Source organism: Pangasianodon hypophthalmus, chromosome 17 (genome assembly GCF_027358585.1).
Source record: "Pangasianodon hypophthalmus isolate fPanHyp1 chromosome 17, fPanHyp1.pri, whole genome shotgun sequence".
In the NCBI taxonomy this organism is placed as follows: domain Eukaryota; kingdom Metazoa; phylum Chordata; class Actinopteri; order Siluriformes; family Pangasiidae; genus Pangasianodon; species Pangasianodon hypophthalmus.
Genome location: NC_069726.1, coordinates 4,072,178 through 4,090,973, shown reverse-complemented (window position 1 = coordinate 4,090,973; position 18,796 = coordinate 4,072,178). Strand labels below are relative to the sequence as shown.

At 40.4% G+C, this 18,796-nt stretch overlaps 1 protein-coding gene across 1 annotated transcript in view; it reads right to left on the bottom strand.

Moving 5' to 3' along the window:
- sez6a (seizure related 6 homolog a) overlaps window positions 1-18,796 on the bottom strand; it is a 122,575-nt gene that overhangs the window by 43,907 nt on the left and 59,872 nt on the right. The gene's annotated exons all lie outside the window — the stretch shown is intronic.

Sequence of the window (18,796 nt, the reverse complement as noted above, 5' to 3'; positions counted from 1 at the left end):
ACATTTATTTGCCTGGCTACAAATTCAAAAATGTATCTCTCTGTGCATTTAATTACTAATTATATTTAAAACATCCAAAAATCCTATTTGTACAGAACAATGAAATCATGCTTCTTTTTTTGCACAAGGAACTTCTATTCGTCTCGTTTGTTCTCCATACTAAATAAATAAATAAATAAATAAATAAATAAATACGTTAGGTGAAAGAGTGATGGTTGGATTTCAAATGATTTCTTTTAAATGAAGTCATGTAACTATAATGTAACTTGAACGACGTCTGGAACTTTTATAAGAACAAGCACACATCTAAGTTCAAATCATTTTTGGATTTGTAATTTTTAAGCTTAGATCATGTGTATACCAAAAGTCCATTCATATTTAAACTGCATCATGACTGAAAGTTCAGTGATGACCATGGTTTAATGAGAGCACATCAGGAAAAAAACCACCCTTGCACTGCAAAAAAGGTCAGCGCTATAATTATTGCAGCATTCAGAGCTCTGAGAGAGGAGATTTGTACCGAAGGAGTTCCATTACTGAGTCGGATCTGGAGGCCTTGGTGAGGGCAGGACCCTCCTCTGACTGCCTCTCTCAGGTAATGAAAGTGTCAGAGCGAGAGAACACTCTCAGCCGCACCGCAGTGCCAAAATTAATTTGGCTACGCTGGAGGAACCAGCCGGCCCTCGTCATCCGAGAAGCAGAGAAGAGACAGTGCCAAGGGACCTCTCATCTCCTAACACTTAATAATAAGCATCTGCAATTTATCTGCTTCTTTACCAGCAGCATAGCAAGCATTAAAAATAAATTTTAAAAAACCCGATGCCGATAACAAATGCCTTCAAATTTCATCTCATTTAGAACGACAATTGCGGGCCCGAATGCAATACCTTTTACATTCTGAATATGTAATTCATGATGACTTGGATGAAACCACAGTGCTATATTGGAAGTGTCTTGTAAGATCTTGCCTATAAAAATAACAAGGAGAGACACTATGCATTATATATAATCTAGAGTTTTTCTTATTTACATTATCGAAAGCATTTTTAGTGAAAGTTATAAAAAATACTATTGTGAATTTATGTATATAAAGTCCTTATTCTTGCTCTAGCTCCACCCTGACCACACCCACTGATCAGCAGTTCCTCTCTATTAATTCCATTTGTTAGTCTGTGCTTTTGTAAAGTCATTATATGAAAGTGATTTAATTCTAAAGTACAGTTTTTTTTTGGGTTTCAGTGTCTCAAGTTCACAAGTTGCCTTGTTTCCTCCAGTTCTTCCAGTTTATTTCTAAATGTAAAAGCTAAATGTACCTGGATGTTATAGTTTGTATCTGAAATCGAGTACTAGTGATGTAGCTAACATTAGTTAACTGTAATATTGTGTACGTAAAACCAGTGGCCAGGTTTTCTAGCAAGTGTTACACTAGCCTCCAATCTGGGAGGGTATGATAAAGGTAGAGTTTAACAAAACTGGACTGCCACTTTTTATATTTGAAGTCACTGGGGCAGGAAGGTCTCATAGTGATGGTGATTTACGAAATTTTGGACTTTAGCCCGGATGACACCGCTCTCTACCAGTCAGAAGAAGCATAAATACATGCAGAGAAGCAAGGTTCAGGTGTAAGACATCAGCCATTACTATGTTCGTGGTTTGCTTATGCAAAACTAGCCAAAAGATTAAACAGCTGCTTGCTTACGATTGGAGCTCAATACTGTTTCTTTCAGAACAAACAAATGTGGCTTTGCATTTTCTTAAACACGAGCTGCCTGCTAAAAACATGTATTTTCACTACGAATAAAAGCAGGATGGAGACAATATGAGAGAGCTAGTGAGTAAGTGAGTGAGATAAAAACACAGCAGCGCTTTATGTTTAGCTTTGTCATTGTGAGGAAAACCATTTGCTGATTATCTCACAGGCCACGGCTGAATGCAAAACAAGTGCACTTTAGTCTCGTCCTGCTTTCTCTTTCTCACTCCATCCTTCAGTGGTGTTATTTGGCTGTTTCGATCACGCACACGTTCGTATTTCAGCTTCTTGCATGCGTGTGAAGGATGCCAGACGCTGGTTGATACTCAACAGCCTGTGTTCTGAAGATTACTTTAATAGAGAGGTAGGGTTCAGGACTGGTGCTCTAAAAATAGATTAGTGCTCCAAAAGCTTCTCCAGGTCCATCTGCTGTGGTCCCGAAGTGTGAATGTAACCCTCTCTGACCTACATTAGGGCCTGTGTAAGAACCATATGGACTAAATTTCTCCTGTCAGTCAGAAGACACCTCAATTCCGTGTGATGTCCAAAGCAGAGAGACACTTCAGATTAAAACAGTGTAACGTAGTGCCATTATTTGTAGCTGTAGCAAAGAGATTTTAAAAATTTGTAGCTATTTTTGTATTTGTATTTAAACTGGAACTGGGCTTTCATAGTTTTTTTGTTTATGTGAACCCTATCATTGTGCCTTGGACACACTGGAACACACACACACACACACACACACACACACACACACACACACACACACACACACACACACGCTTTTTGGAAAGCATTCTATCTTGTGTCTAATGATTGAGTACGCAAGCTAACTATGTTTGAAAGCGATAATATCTTTGTCTTTCCTAATTCAAGAAATTGCTGTTCATAGGTCACAATAAAAGCCTTCTAATAATATTTTATGAAATTTACTTCAGTTTTTGAGTTTGTTGCATTCTGGAACGATCAGAAAAGTTTGTCGGACATGCTGTCTCCTACGAACCTTGGACGCAGTGCTGCTGTGAGCTGCAGAGGACGCTTTCCTTCAATAACAATGGTGAACGATAATTTAAGAAAATGGAGTCACAGCTCAGGAAATGAAACCATATTTCTTTTGTTTGTACCGAGGTCTAGTAGAAGTGTGGTTTTATCTTGGAGCACAGTAAAAGCAGTGTATATTTCCTGCTACTGGAGCAGACCACTGCGCAATTTGTATTATTTTAATGAACCTGGTCTCAGTCCCACAAGCAGGGTTGCCATGTTTCATGTGTAACATCCGCATATTGCAGATAGTGCAGATCAGAAATGTGCGTGCACCACTGTTAACTTCTTGCCAAGACAAGCTAACTTTTCCTAGTTTCAAATCATTTTGTGTGGTTTTTGAGTTGTAGTTAGGGTAGAACCTGGCAACCCTTCCCACAAGTTTCCAAGAGCTGTCCTTTCAAGCATTAAAGTAAAAACCTCATGTTCGCATAGGTTTTTTTTGTTGTTGTTTTTTTGTTTTGTCCTGCAGAGTCCCATTTTGACATGTACACCTAGTCTGAAGCTTTCTGGCAAGGTTTCTTTAAAACGAAAAACAAAAATATGAATAGTCTATCTATTATTCACATCTGTGCTTGTACTCATATAGGACAATGTATTTGTATTCGGTTACATCGGTACTCTGTAGCTAAATGGTTTAAAATGATATCTGAATCGGACAGATCTATGCAATGCACCAGGCAACATGACAAACTATCTGCTGTTTCTACACTTTAATGATTAAAGGAAATGGTCCATGTAACAAGTTTGAGAGCTCCCCACTGGGAAAACACATGATAGACCTAGGGTAAGTTTGAACTTTTTATTTTCTTTCACACCCCTTTGGCACATCACAGGAGCAAGACCCTGAATCTAACAGCTCGCTCTATGCTTTAGCAGCTCGACACTCTCTAAAGTAGCAACAGGAATTTCTCACACACACACACACACACACACACATCTTACTGCCAGGCAGAGAGAGAGAGAGAGAGACATAAAATAAATGCAGTGAAGCCAGGTTCAGGTGTGCAACCTCAGCCTTTAACTTTCTAGTTTATCTTTAAACCCCTGCCTCATGAAGCAGGCCAACACTAAGCCACACCCCTTGGTACAGTCCACAATGGCAACCTCGTGCTTGCTGTTTACCCAAATATCTCTGGTTTCACAGGAAAAATACTACCCTTCCTGTACAAAGAACTTTGGAGCACTGATCTAAAGCCAGTGTGAAATTTTGTTTACTTGCAGAATGTCTGGAGTAGTTTGCAAGTGCTAAAAATGTTGATGTTCCAATTTTACAATAGTTTTAATTTAACGTTTGATATAGAAACCTAACGAAACCCTGAACTGCGGAGTGTGACTTTTTTTTTTCTCAATTGCGATGTCATTATTTATACTCATTAAGTCTATTTGTGTATTAAGTCAAAATAACGAATTAGTCATTTTCTTTCGTATTTTCAAGCTTGTGTTTGGCTGTCTATTGATTACACCATCTTGTTGCTCTCCTTTTATAATAATCAACGTAACAGAAAAGTGCAGAACATGTGTGCAAACATGTCCCAAAAGTCAAAAAAAGAAGGATATCCAGGAGAGAGAACATAATTTTGCGGAGGGCCTCAGATGGCTCTCTGCCTCCAGGGAACGCGACTTAGCCAAAGGACCGTTCGTCACCTGGGTGTGATGAGAAGCTCAACTGAAATCTGCCTCTCTCCGCACGGCTCTGGTGCCGTGTAACGGGGAGTGCTGGGAAAGTGCTGAGGGAGCAGTGCAGAGGCCACTGTTATTTTTGCCTGGGTGTCCACATTCAATTACGGAAGGGTTATAGGCTTTAGATGCTGCTCCCTGGGGGCAATTCTGTGACATCGGGAGCTGTGTGTAATACAGTAGTGGTGTGAGATGAATCTTAAACATGTGGCCTATATAGAAATGTTAGCGGTATGATCACAATGGCACATAGTTGCATAAGTCACTGTTTAAAATAGACAGACAGAAAAAGAATAATGCGTATCAGGAGACAAATACAAGAAGCCTTCTGCTGTCCTTGTCTGCTGTATTTGCCTCCCTGTAAATAAGATAAGTCGTTATTGAACATCCCACTGCGTCAGTGTCTAAGACACATAGCCCTGACATATGCACTGAAGGACAGCACGAGTCCCCACAGGCCTGTCATCTGTCACAAACTCCGCAGCCTGTCAGTGCAAGCCCGGGACAGCTGTCCGCTTTTCAGTGATTAAGAATCATAACCGTGCTAGCCCGAATGAGCATTGCTCCTGTTGATGAATGTCAGCCAGAACACCGAGGGGACCACCTGCAGAGCGTCAAGCACAAACACAGCCATTATCCACAGATCAGGATACGGACCAAACTAATAGATGTTGGTCTTTAATGAGACCACAGAAGAAAATCCTGTCCTATCTGTGCTAAAGGCTACGGAGGGACAGGAGCTATTGTCCAGGATTAGATCGGTGTAGGAGGACTTGCTCCAAGCTGCATAGTGAAATTTCCAAAGTAAAAACTTACTTGCACCCTATTTAGTTGTTACTAGTCCCTACATCCTTCATCGAGCACAGCTACCGATCTGCTACTTGACTGGTTATGGTTTGAATTATTCACAATATGAATTCAGCATGGTTTCGCAGTATTAATCAAATATTCATGTAAAAAAAATTATTATTTTTTTAAAATTATTTAATTAATGAATGAAACATAATAGTTTTTATTAGAGACAGCACTGATCCGATACCCTGTACCATTTTGATTTTGAGAAATTTATTTTTGGAACTGGAAATGTTTACATGTAAAGCGACTTGTTTTCTTTTGTTAGAATTGATTTTATTATATTTATTCATTATATTTACAATATAACTTTTAAAGAAAACAATATCGGATGGGGATCGGTGTCGGCTGATACTCAATGCTTCTGTATTGATATTGTAAAAGAAAAATTACTATGTCTATCATTTTATAGCTACCTTTTAATGTTGTAAAACATCCGCAAAACAAGTTAGTTATTACTTACATTATGACTGCTACAAACAGTCTTTCCCTCACCAGCCTCTCTTTTCACTTTCTTAAAGTTAGTAAGACCAAATCGTTACCATTCTGTCATGTTACCAAGAAACTCCAAAGCCTACGGCTGCTACAGCTTTACCTTTGACTGTTACAAAGCGCTGACACTGGAGACTCCTTCCATAAATGTTAAATAAAATGTTAAAAAAAAAAAAAAAAAAAAAACTCCTTACAGAATTTATGTGAAGCGTCCGCCATACAATTCCCTGTGCAAGTTGTTACTATAGAAGTGATAACACCTTAGAACGAGTGCATTAAATATAAACCTGCGATTTGAATTATAGCATATGGTAGAACTTCTCGTGTTAACGAGACATTTCAACTCTGACAACCAAGGGAAAAGGCGTTTTGAATGATTAGGGAATAACCTTTACGACACAGCCATGTGCTGTTTAGCATTTGGTAGCAATGTGATAATTAAAGACAAAGATGACTGTGTATGGGGAATGAGTGGGAGTGGAAATATGCTTGGATGCTTTTCAGGTGTCGCGAGGAGGACAGTGACATGTGAGAGAGATTCACGGTGAGGGGAAAAAGAGATGAATGATGAGATTGAGACACCAAAAATATATTCCCGAAAAGGAATTCAATTAGAATCCGTCCACAGCTGCCAGTAGAGAGCAGGAATATGTCTGTATGGGACATCACACTTGTCCTTCAGGCATTGTCTCAACAAGTGAAAGGATTTTAATGAACACTCGACACCACTGACTTTGGGCCAGGTTGAGAATTTAAAAAGCAGCAGGATAGCAGTGAGGTAAAAGGGGGGGAAAAAAAGTACAGCTACACCTTGGATTGTGTGTATATTTGTGTAGCATGACACACAGTGTGTACATTGGTGTGTGATCTATATTGAGAAACGTCGGGCCTTACACTGGGACTTTCCTCCTGTCAGTGATATGCGGATAATGACTAGAGCAGTGTGTGTCTCAGTGGCTCAGTATAGTGTGTAGGGGTGAAGCCCAAGTCTTATCGTGGCACACAGATACAGACTGCTACGTTCCCGTGGACCCAGTCAAGTGTGTGCGTGCTCCTTCACCTCGGGGCAGAGACTGGCTATCTGTCTGCTGTTCCACCAGTCTGAGTTTTAGAGAATGTGAAATGCTTTAACGTGCCTTGCTGGTCATCGCAGACTGGTCAGCTTGTTAAGCAATCTTGCAAACGTGTTTGGAGAAAGACAAGGATCTGCTCATTCGACACTTAATGGTTGACTAAGGTGCCATTGATCCCTTAACTCTTAAAAAGTCAACCATTTTAACAAAGAATCTAAGAAAATATGCATTCAACCATTCAACAAAAATGTGTCAACCCATCTCAGGTAAAAATCTCTCATATTTCACAAGGTTTCTTCAGACAGGCTATAATTTGTGACTGACAAAGTGCCCACATTAGTCAATATCACAATATCATTGAAAGTGAAGTAGAAATAATTAGAGGACTTGATTTTCTTCTTCCTGTGATCTTCAGGAAATTTGGATGATGTATAATTCCTGGTGAACATGTAACTTGTTCAGCTAACAGGGAGATCTAGATGTAGATCTACATTTTCCAGAACATATCATGGCTGAATCAATGGAAAAGATGTTTCAAGCATGAGATGTTAAATGGATTCACACATTAATGCAGAAAACAATATTTCCAAAGTATTTTAATGATTATATTTCAATGTAAATTGTAGTTATAGTGGACTAGGACATGCAACATGCTGTTTTCTAAGTGCTTTATGTCATACATTACCCATCAGTCCCTGCACATCACCTGACCCCACTGAGAACTCACCTGTGTCCCATTTCATCAAATTAGTAATATTATTCAAATTCCGTTTTTTTTCTCTGTTTCTCTGTCTAGCATTTGTCTCTTGTTGTCATGCGTAGCTATTATTGCCTATAGCCTGTATGTTCCTTACTTTGTGTTCTTAAATCATGTTTATGATTCTAAGGTCTACATTGTTTGTTTTGTTTAATATTAAATTGCACATAAATTGCAATGAAGGACACTTTACCTGCATGAATATTTGTAAATGGAATATCACTGGGACACAAATGGCCCTCAATCATGGATTCGCTTGTTTTTCAAAGAACATTCACTAGTGAAATAAAGGCCAACATGGGCTCCATTTGCCAGATGCTTAAGAATAAACAAACCTTTGAAGTAAATACGCCAGCATTTTTATTCTTAACCTTTACCTACGACATCTGCAGCGTATGGCTGATTTACTGGGTACATGAATTTCCCTGTACTAAGAAAAGACCAGAAAACCTGTTTACTCCAAACCAGCTTATAATGAAAATCTGGCAGAAGGCCAGGCAGACGCTGTACCGATTTTCGAAAAATTATTTGATGACAACTCCACAGCACTTTTGAAACCCATTCTGCTTATAGTGTACATTCTGATTGTCATGCTACAACATACAGTATGTCCTCACAGTGTACACAAAAAGTAACACCTACAGAAGACTTTGGAAAAACTTTTTTCCCTCCAGCCTTGCTGAATCTGTCTGAGTGACTACGTAGTGTTTGCCAGTATATATGGAGGAATGGTTTTCTCCTGTCAAGGTTTTTCCCGCTCCTCCTTCTTAGAATGAAGTGATATGACACAAGCATGGATGTTGTTGCCTCAGCTCAAACCCAAATTTTCAGTCAGGTTGTCGGACAATTGTTAGCTAGGTACAGCAATTGGTTAGGGTTTGTGACCCGGGTGGATAAATCAATAGCCCTGGAACAAGCAGATTTTACGGGTTATCTTTTATCACCGTACATCAAACTACATCTGAAAATTGAGCAGCGATGACTAAAGCAGGTTAAAGAAAAAATGCTTTAGGCTAAGGGGGTCTGCTTGGCTTATGGGTAGTTGTTGAACTCGGTCACTAAATTTTATACTTTAACAATAAAGATCTTAAGATGATACAAACATAGGAGTATCTTAGCAAAGCTGTACTTCTCTAGTTTTATCCAATTTTTCCAATAAGAGAGCAATAGAGTTTAAAGTAATTCAGCTTTTTTTAAACATTTTTTTTATTTATTTATTTTTTAATACAATTTCCACAAGGTTTTTATGGTGTCCATGAACCATCAGACACACACAACTGAGTAGAGCCATCGTCATTATAATAAGACCACATATTCTAAGGATATACAACAGGAAATCATCGTAACCATGGCAATAGTGTAGCTGGTCTCCCAGGAAATAGCGGCCTGGCGTTGTCTTCATATAGTAATTGTGTGTTTGACAATCGCAATGGGAAGAGCACACTCACACATCAAATCTTATTCCCAGCTGTCCGCATATTATTTTACCTGCTAAACATGCAATGATGCGACTCATCGCGATTTGCATCGCCGACAGATCTGAGCGCGATGGCAAATACAATGCTGCAGGCGGGGAGGAAAAAAAAAACGAGTAGGGCAAAAATGAATACTTCCATTCACATGTAGCCATGTTTACCTGTTTATCTCATCTGAACATTTGTGTCCCTTCATCTGACTTTCGTTATCAGCCTGCGTGTTATTCAGAACAAGCTATTTCCAAAAAATCTGAGCAAGGGACAAGCAACACTTATTGTCCTCTTCATACCTGGTGTGCATTTTACACATTTCCATTACACATAATAAAATGGCTGAGCAGTACTCTGTTGTGTGAGTTAGAAGTGCTGATAAGTACAAATTCAGTGCAGTTTGGAGAGAAGCTCTCATCTGGAGGGTACTTTAAGGGCCAGGGGAGTGATGATTAATATGATTTATTCATGCACTGCCTCATGATACAAAGACATGCTATGCTTAATGCTCAGGATTTCCTTTCATCAAGAGCATTTCCCCCGACGGCCAAAATATTTTCCCAAACCAGGACTTGCTCCTGTGCATCCAAAGTCTTGTTCATGAAGCATGAATTATGAAGCAAGATAGATTTCTATCATTCGAATAAAGGAGCGTGAACCCAACTAGCCGCTTGTGAATTTGCTCCGGGGTTTAGTTTCGCATTCATTTGAATATATGCATATTTTGAAGCTGAGCCATCTGCTTTTCACCTCTTCATCACGTCTCATGGTGCCCTTGCCGCCGTCCTCCTCCGATGGGAAATAATGTCTCCTCTCGATTTCTCCTTTATGATGCCTAGCTGGGCCAAGGAGCAATTAATGTCACCTGAAAGCAATTCTCGGGGTGGGGGACGCCACAGAAAAACTCATTTCAGCTCCAGTGGCAGGACCCTGGAAAGCTCATCAGGATCAAATGGCCCTCCTTTATGTCCTGTCAATGTGCTGGAGGGCTCTAGCATCAATGCTTCTCTCCATCACTTCTCATCTCAAGGTTTATTACAACTCCATGTGCCTCCTGCAGGCTCTGTTAATCCTTACTGTGGGCTCATTCCGTAGAGTCACCAATCAAAATACTGGGACAGGGTTTGGCAAATACATTATTTGCAAGCAGATGGAAAGATGCTGATTGATAAGCCAAGGGTAAATAGTTTAGCCATCTGAGTTATAGTGCATCACCAGTTTTCCAGGTACACGTATCTTGTCGCTACATTCGCTGACCTTTATCAGGTATACCTATCATGTAGGTACCCGATTACTGACTGTTCTCAATCAGCTTCCCTCTGTACCAGAGGCATTCAAATAAAATTAGTAAAGGTCCAGTTGCTTACAAGTCTTTGGATAAGCAAATAATATGCCTGAATGGACAACAGTTGCCTCTTAATGCTTAACCATGGATGAAGCTCTATCCTCCCAATCCTCACCTAGGGTAACAAGCTGTGTGCAGTGACCAAAAGAATTAGGTCATGAGTACGGGCAGCAGAAATGAGAGTCGTCCACAGGGTTGCAGGCCTTATTCTCTGTGATAGGATGAGGATCTTAACAATCCAAGAGACTCGGCATACAGCTATTGCTCCTCCGAATTGAGATGAAACAGTTGAAGTAGTTTAGGGAACCTTGCAAAGACGCCTCCTGGTCATCTCCTGGTAAAGCCGTATCAGGAACGTCCCGCTAGAAGGAGACCCTGGGGCAGACCCTGGACCTGTTGGAGAGATTATATCTCACAGTTTAACTTGGGATCATCTGGAGATCCCACATGAAGAGCTGGAATCTGTCAATGTTTTTCTGCTACAATATTTTTCCGGTTCTCAGTTTGGTCCTTTGGAAATACATTGCTGGGTCCGCATCCAGACTGCCATCCATCAGTTGATGACTTCTGCTCTATACCATTTATCAACAGAAAAGGACCACCAGTAGACCACTCTTAGCATAACACTGCAACTGATGGAAGCATGTATCAGGCATTAACTAATATAGTGACAAGACAGTCATTCATTTAACTTTAGTAACCACATTATAGTGTTCAGAATCATGATGAATCCAGAGCCTATTTCAGGAAAACTGCGTGCAAGGCAGGAATACGCCCAGCACAAAACAACAGTCCATCACAGAGCATCACACAGACTCGCACACACTTTTGGGAGGTGGGAGGACATATGGAGAACATCCAAAACTCAGCACAGACAGTAATCAGAGCTTAGAGAATTGAATCCTGGACCCTGGATTTCTGAGGCTACAGTATTATTTGCTGTGCCAGGTGGTGACAAGGTAAATTGGTAATTAAGTTGGACTATAGACTATAAACATACTTTAGCAGGCTTATAGTGCATTTACAGACCCCCGCCGCCCCCCCAAGCTCCCCTCGTACAAATATTGACTGATGTCTTCGTTTACTATTGACTTAAATTGGACTTGGGATGCCGAGTACACATGCATATATTTAGTCGCTCATCCAGAACAGATGGAGTTCTGATTGTTTTTTGTGTCTTAGTACACCATGTTGCATGGCAAGGTAAAGGGAGGTCTATATATCTGTTAATTCAGTGGATTAATTTGTCTTAATTAGCTTAAATAGCTTTACCGGTCATATACTGCTGACTGTCTGATGACGAGGCCTTCTAATGCTGCCAACTTTTGCAGTCAATGCCAAGCGGATTTGGCCTCCTTTGTGAGAAAAAGCAGATTTAAAATGAAAGTGCTCCAATTGACAGAGCAGTTCTTCCTGCATGTGAACGAGTCCACAAGACAGTGACCGACAGGACTGATTACCAAAAGCATCGATTGGGAAGTTGGGATGTCGTGCCCTTAGATAGCCAGCGAGACAACAAAAGTCGACACTATAGTCGAGCATGGACACATTGCCACATAGAATGTCACGAAGCTCGATCACACAGACAATCAGTTGTGTCCTTGGGTGAACTCTCATTCAACTTCACTTCGTGGAGCATTTCTGTAAAATGACACAAAAGTTCCCCATACATGCATGAACCTACTGCACTTTCCTAATTAAAAGTCCTATTTATCTCCTTGCAAGCATTGCAACTTGCAATAGCGCCATCACAAGAAGAGCCAAATGTCTTGATTTTAATTTGACCCGCCTCTCGATATTAGATCCCAGGGTGTTTGTCAGAGCAGGCCCAGGAAATCAATGTGGCGATCGATCCGGAGACAGAGAAAGAGAGAAGCATGTGGGAGAAACAAAGAGAAAGCAGGATGGAAAGAGCTAACTGGATTGGGCCTGGGATAATTGCAGCCTGATTGTAAGCTGATATCAATGTTCCTTGACCTGAAAATCAGTCTATATTAGTGGAAGCACTCTGACACCTTTCTATGGATCTGTTTTCTTATTCAAACTGCCTCTGGGAGCCAGGACAATGCAAGCTTTTTGTCCCAGAGCAAAATTGACCCGGTTCGATTGCCCAAACTTTCTAGAAGCTTCTAAGCCTCCTCATTCTCTTTGTAATCGCTTTGACTAGGTTGTGTGAAGAATAGAGTAAAGACGATGCAGTGGACAAGGACAAATAACACAGATATTCTCAATGGTGAGTACTGAGGATGTAACCATGGTGAGTCCGGTGGTACAGCGGGTTCCTGAGCTTGGGGTACTGTCTGAGTGGAGTTTCGCATGTTCTCCCCGTGTTTGTGTGGGTTCCCTCAGGCTTCTCCGGTTTTCTCCCACCTCAACATGCAGGTAGGCAGATAAACTGCCCCTAGGTGTGAAATTGTAGGTGCATGCTGCCCCATCCAGGGTGAACAGGATAAAAGCAGTTACTGAAGATGAATAAATGAATGAATGTACATTAAAAAAACATCTGTTCTATTTTTCGTTAAAGTTCAATATGGTGCTTTATTCAATACAAACAGCAATGTAGGCGTTCTGTAAAGTTTAGGGTACATCATTTGAATGCAAACCAAATGCAGTGCATTGTGGGCTTTCATGATCCCACTGGATATCTCCAATATGCTTTGCACAAAATGGCTACAAAACAGCAACATTCCCAACAGTAAACTGATGCAATTTTGGACCATGACCACACCCATATCTCACTCAAAAACCTTTTTGGAGGGACAGGTTTTTTTTTTTTTTTTTTTTTTTAAATTTACTTTTTCACTGATTTGCCTTTGGTGTAAAAAGTGAGAAATGGAATAGTTGTGCCAAAAAATAGCGGGAAGATAGAACAGTTAAAATTATTCAGAAGGTGTCAGGCCATTATGAGTCACCAGAACAGTTTCACTGCACCTTGGCATTGATTGTATTTAGTCTCTTGGCTGCTTTATAGTTTCATAATGATGGTGGACTCTTGGAGTTTTGATGATGTTTCAAGGCAGTATGAAACACCTAGGATTTCCCGCTCAAGTTCAAGTGTCTCCAATTACAGTCCAACAGGAGACCGGCTTTGGCCATTAACAGCTAATGTGGCATGTCCACCCTGTGGTCTCCACTCGCCAAATTCAACCATGCTTGATGCGATTCAATTTTGTGCATAAATACATTAGTTGCACTGTGTAAACCGGGTGCTGTTGTGTTCTTGCACAATAAGAGGACATTCAGAGGATGTCTACTACAAACATTGGTCAAATTTCAAAAGTAAAAAAATGAGAAATATGCTAATATGAAAGCCCTTTATTTTACAGCCTTGGACTGATACAGTAGTGCAAACTGAGCTTCCCGTTTGGGTTCAACACTCTTTGAAACCTTTTGCTTTGCAGGTTTCAAAGAGAACCTTTGTCACCAAAAATAGGAATGGCACATTTTCCATTAATCATCTGTCCAGTATTAATAGGTGTAGGATTTGGAGGGAGAATAGCATAATTATCACTTCAGAAAGGACCACAACTAGCGTTCTAAGCTGGTGGAAAAGAACTAGAGCTAGAAACCAGAGGTCTGTACACTCCCGTTTGACCCAGTTGTTGATTTTGAAAGTGCAGTGGAAAACAACAGCCATTGCTTTGTCTGACTTTGTTACTAAAGCAGCGAATATGCACGTCTCCTCTGCCTTCTCATGGGAAAAGGTGGAACAGATGCTAACACATAGAGGACAGTCCTACACCATAAGGTGCCATGACAAATTCAGTAGTCTGCACAAAAGGAACAGCACACACCAGCCAGAAGATCAAAACACACCTATTTTTTTTCCCAGTGACTCAGTAAAGTTACCTTGATGCTTGAGTTGTTTCTTTTAGTTGGTTCATGAATGGTTTTAAAAAATTCATTTATGAAAATACTTAAAGAATGTGTTGAAGTGATGCACTAACCTCCAACACATGGATTTAAGCTTGACAGAAGCATGCTCTGCGTCAAACAGGGCATTCAGCAAAGCAAATCTAATTAGAATACGGAGGCCACGCAAGGGTGCCCTTCAACATGCCGCGTCATCAGTGGCTTGTATTTAATCAAGCCTTATCAGCTTCCTAAGAGCAGAGGAACATTGGGGACGGCGGTCATGCTCACGCCCCTATCCCTAATTTTATCTGACGGGTAGTGATAAATGAACTGCTCTCCCTAGCACAGGGCTCTCGTATTCATTGTCTGCATGTTTACTGGGTCCCACGCTGAGGGAATTAATGAAGGTCAAGTGGAGAGGTGATTACTCCACAGACTAGTCCAGTGGTACACACGTCTACAAAGTAATTCCTGTTTCCATAGAACACTGTGGGGGAAAAGTGACTTTATTAACAATTAATATTAATTTAGCAGTGATTTGACAGTTTTGGAAGAACACCAATGTGACTGACGTGTATATATTCTAGTTTAAGGATGTAATCCATCACTTGAGGATGTGCTGTTAGAGTCTTCTTGAATCTGAAAGCCCCAGTTGTAAATGAGAACTGATTTGGAGGATAATATACTTCCAATTTTGTGAACTGTTTATATACAAATGGTGTTTGTGATTAATACAATGTTTGAGGCAAATTAACAAACTGACATGGCTGATTATCTATATATTTTACATTTAAGACCTTCTCACGATGTGATACAAGAGTATGTGAGAACTGTGTAAGAGAAAAATCTGTCTCTTGTTTTTTGTGCATTACACCTTGCACATTCAGTCTGTCCGGATATTCTACATGTGGGTGTGAATCTTGGTGGCAGTGACGCTGAGATCTCTGAATAGACCAGGAGGTCGAACAGTCAGGTATAAGAACAGGTCTAATAAGAAGTGAAAGGTGAACAGCTTGACCCAGCTTAGACAGCTCTGTGCTTTAGATTTCTGTCTCTACTAGCAACAGGATCTGTATTCAGAGGTCCTGCCATGCTACTGCACCTCTCCATTCTCTGGTGAGTGCACAGTGTACAAGGCGGATGTATGATTCATCATCTGCAGTTCACCTCCGAGTCAAACACTATGGAGGAGACGAATACACCTGTAATGCATCTGGGCGTGAGTTCTACAGGGCTGTATGGAAGAGGCAGACACTACAGTGTTACAGCGTGCTCTCTGTTCAGGAGAATGCCATCAACTATTCTGTTTTCTCAAAGTTACTGAGAAATACATTCACACATTCACAAGTCACTCAAATACATGTCTACATGTCTTTATCTATTAATATATTAATGTTTACTCATTTTCATGAAGGGTGCCACAATTTCTGGAGGACAAACTTCAATTTCCATCCATCCATCCATTTGAGGAATATTTATCTATCTATCTATCTGTCCGTCCGTATGCCTATTATATATTGATCTGTGCTCATTTTCATGAAGGGTACCAATATTTCTGGAGTGCTCTCTCTCTCCATGCTCACATTCATGAAGGATTTCTGGCTGAAGTATTTCTGTCTTGTCTCCTTGTCTCTATCTGTCTTTCTGTCCGTCCGTCCATTTATTATATATTTATTTTTGTGCATTTTCATGAAGGGTGTCGATATTTCTAGAGGTCTCTCTCTCTCTCTCTCTGCGCTCACCTTCATGAAGTATTTTCTGGACAGTTGTCTGTCTGTCTATGTATCCGTCTGTCTCTCACTGTGCTCATTTTCATGAAAGTTGGCAAAGTTTTTGGAGTGCTGTCTGTCTGTATATCTGGCTGCCTGTCCTGTCTCTTTGCTAATTTTCATGCAAGGTGCCAATATTTCTGGATATCTATCTATCTATCTGCTCATTTTTAGGAAAGGCTGCCAATATTTCTAGAGAGCATTCTATCTTTACCTGTCTATGTCATGGATCTACAGTCTGGGCTGGAAAGAAATCAGCTCCAGCCTCTACTTATGACCATTGGTGGTGCTGTTATTTTTAGCTCTACAAAAGTAAAAATAATCCCCATTGAGCGATTGTTTAAGAGTAAAATGATATGGATGTCAAAAATTGAGCCTTTTTTCATGTATTTTTTCTTGGAAGAGAGCAAGAGCTTAGCCCTGCTAGCCTGTTTACACCATCTACTTGTGAAATGAATCACAATATAAGCTATGTGAAGTAGTTATTAAAAAAAAAAAAAAAAAAAAAAAAACAGGAAGTGATTTTGCAGAATGCACAGATCTAAGAGCAGCAGCCGGAATTTAGCTGACTTCAGAGCTGTCCATCCTTCCCTCCCTCTGTCTTTCCTTCTGGTGCACTGCAACCACCTGCTGAGAGCCGAGAGCCCGAGTGCTTAAGCAAAGGCAATAAAGAAGCCAGAGAGATTGATGGCTAGCATGTCTAAAGCCAAGCCTATAGCAATGTGTGTCTGTGAGAGAGACAGATAGACACAGAGAGAGACAGAGAAAATCTGAGAATTAGAGTTTGCACTCACAAAGCAAAGCTTCATTAATCCAAACTACAATGCCAAACCCCTTAGGAGTCAGCAAGCAAAAAAAACCATCCATATTCAAACAAACACACTCGTGCCCTGGACTTATCGTAGCCCTCCAGAGCAGTGTCGAGATGGCTCACACATTTCAAAGTCATACGCGGTAAATTGGCTGCTTGGGGAATTACAAATGCCAGCAAATGAGTAAATGCATGCAATTAATTTTGGGACAGTTTTGCAGGGAGGGCAGAAAACCAAATGGGCAATCATAACACACCAATTTGCAAGTTTGTCAGCTGAGGGCCAACCCCGAGGAGAGCTTCTCCAATCAACTCCTTATCATCTGCTGTTTTCATTGTGATGGGATGCTGTGTCTATACAGAAATGGCAAATACGTCCAAGCTAACGGAAGATATTACAGAAAAAGAATTCAACCATTGGTTTCCTTTTTATGCTTTTTAATATGAAAAATAAAATGTGAAAAATACATGCTTGATGTTGATTTTAGTATTGGATTGGAGCTTCAAGGCTAACAATAAGGGAAGCTTACAGCTAACAGCTCTGTAGGAACTAAATCTTCACACCCTTGCCTCATAAACACATCATTTGGCTTAGTATCACCATTTGTACACAATCAGTTTTATAAACTATTAGAATAACCGAATGGGTCCAGAAACCACATAAGCAAGTCTTGATGAATTTTTCCCCCTAAGAATATGGACACAAAGTAGGTACAAGAATTCCTTAAAGGTTCTTTTGACTGATAGGCAAAGGGGTACTGCTTCAAAACTTATATGATATACGGAAGAACACTTTAGTGTGCTGGGTTTAATCTTTCTAAGAGTGTACCTGCCAAAGTGGTAACCGTTATGTAGATAATGGACCTCGGGCCATTTGAGCCCAGAGCCTGGTACAATTGATGAAGTGTGATCACAGTATTTGAGCCTGGGATTTTTGCTTCAAAACATGGTGTGGAAGTGATCCGTTCTTAGCACTGCACGCAGAGAAATGGGATTGGTTCAACTTGTCACGGTACTTCCTGTTTCAGGTATCCTGATAGTGAGGAAAGGGCTGTCATGGTCAGCAGAGGAGAGGAAATGCTTTATTGATAAATAAAACCAGACATTAGGACTGAAACACTGTCGTTATCGCACACTTTTGACGAGCTTGCAGAGAACATGGCGGAAAACCTGGCTAAAAATCATCTGATACGAGAATGGCTTGTAGGATGCGGGTATTCCTGCATGATGATGGATGCCGTGCATCCAAACATGAGTTTTGGTACCACAGGAAAAGAATTTTAAAAAAGCAAATGGAAGAACCTAGTGCCTACCCTTTCGCAAATGTGTTTGTGCAAATGTGAAGTCTGATTAGGTGGTTTTAACACAGAATCATAGAGGATGATTGGCAGGAGGCTGTTGAAAATGTGAGGTCTACTTTCATATGTAACCAACAGGTACATACATCCAGATTTTGGAATTTTACTGCTCTGGAAATTAATGGCATCATCAGAGTAAAAGTGAAAAAAAGGTCCAGGCACTTTTCTGTTGGGTCTTCCATCAAAAACACAAATATAAACTCTGAATCTAACCTCATTAGATTTCAAGCTGCTGGATAAAACTACTACTTCTGGCTAGGAAATGCATTCTTAATAAGTGGATGAAGGACACTGCCGCTTGTGTGACTCAGTGGTACAAGGAGATCTTTGCTGTGCTCCCTCATGAGAGAATGGCTGCTGTACTCAAAGCCAATGATCAATCATTTCTGATAATATGGAGTCCATTCATAGATCACCTACTATAAGAGATTAGAAACACCATATTGAAAGGCCAGGGCTCCCTGCAGTGGAATCCCTTCTCGGGTGAGCTGTAAGGCTAATTTCTAATTAGCTCTAAGGCTAATTTCAAACTTTAAAACATCGGGGT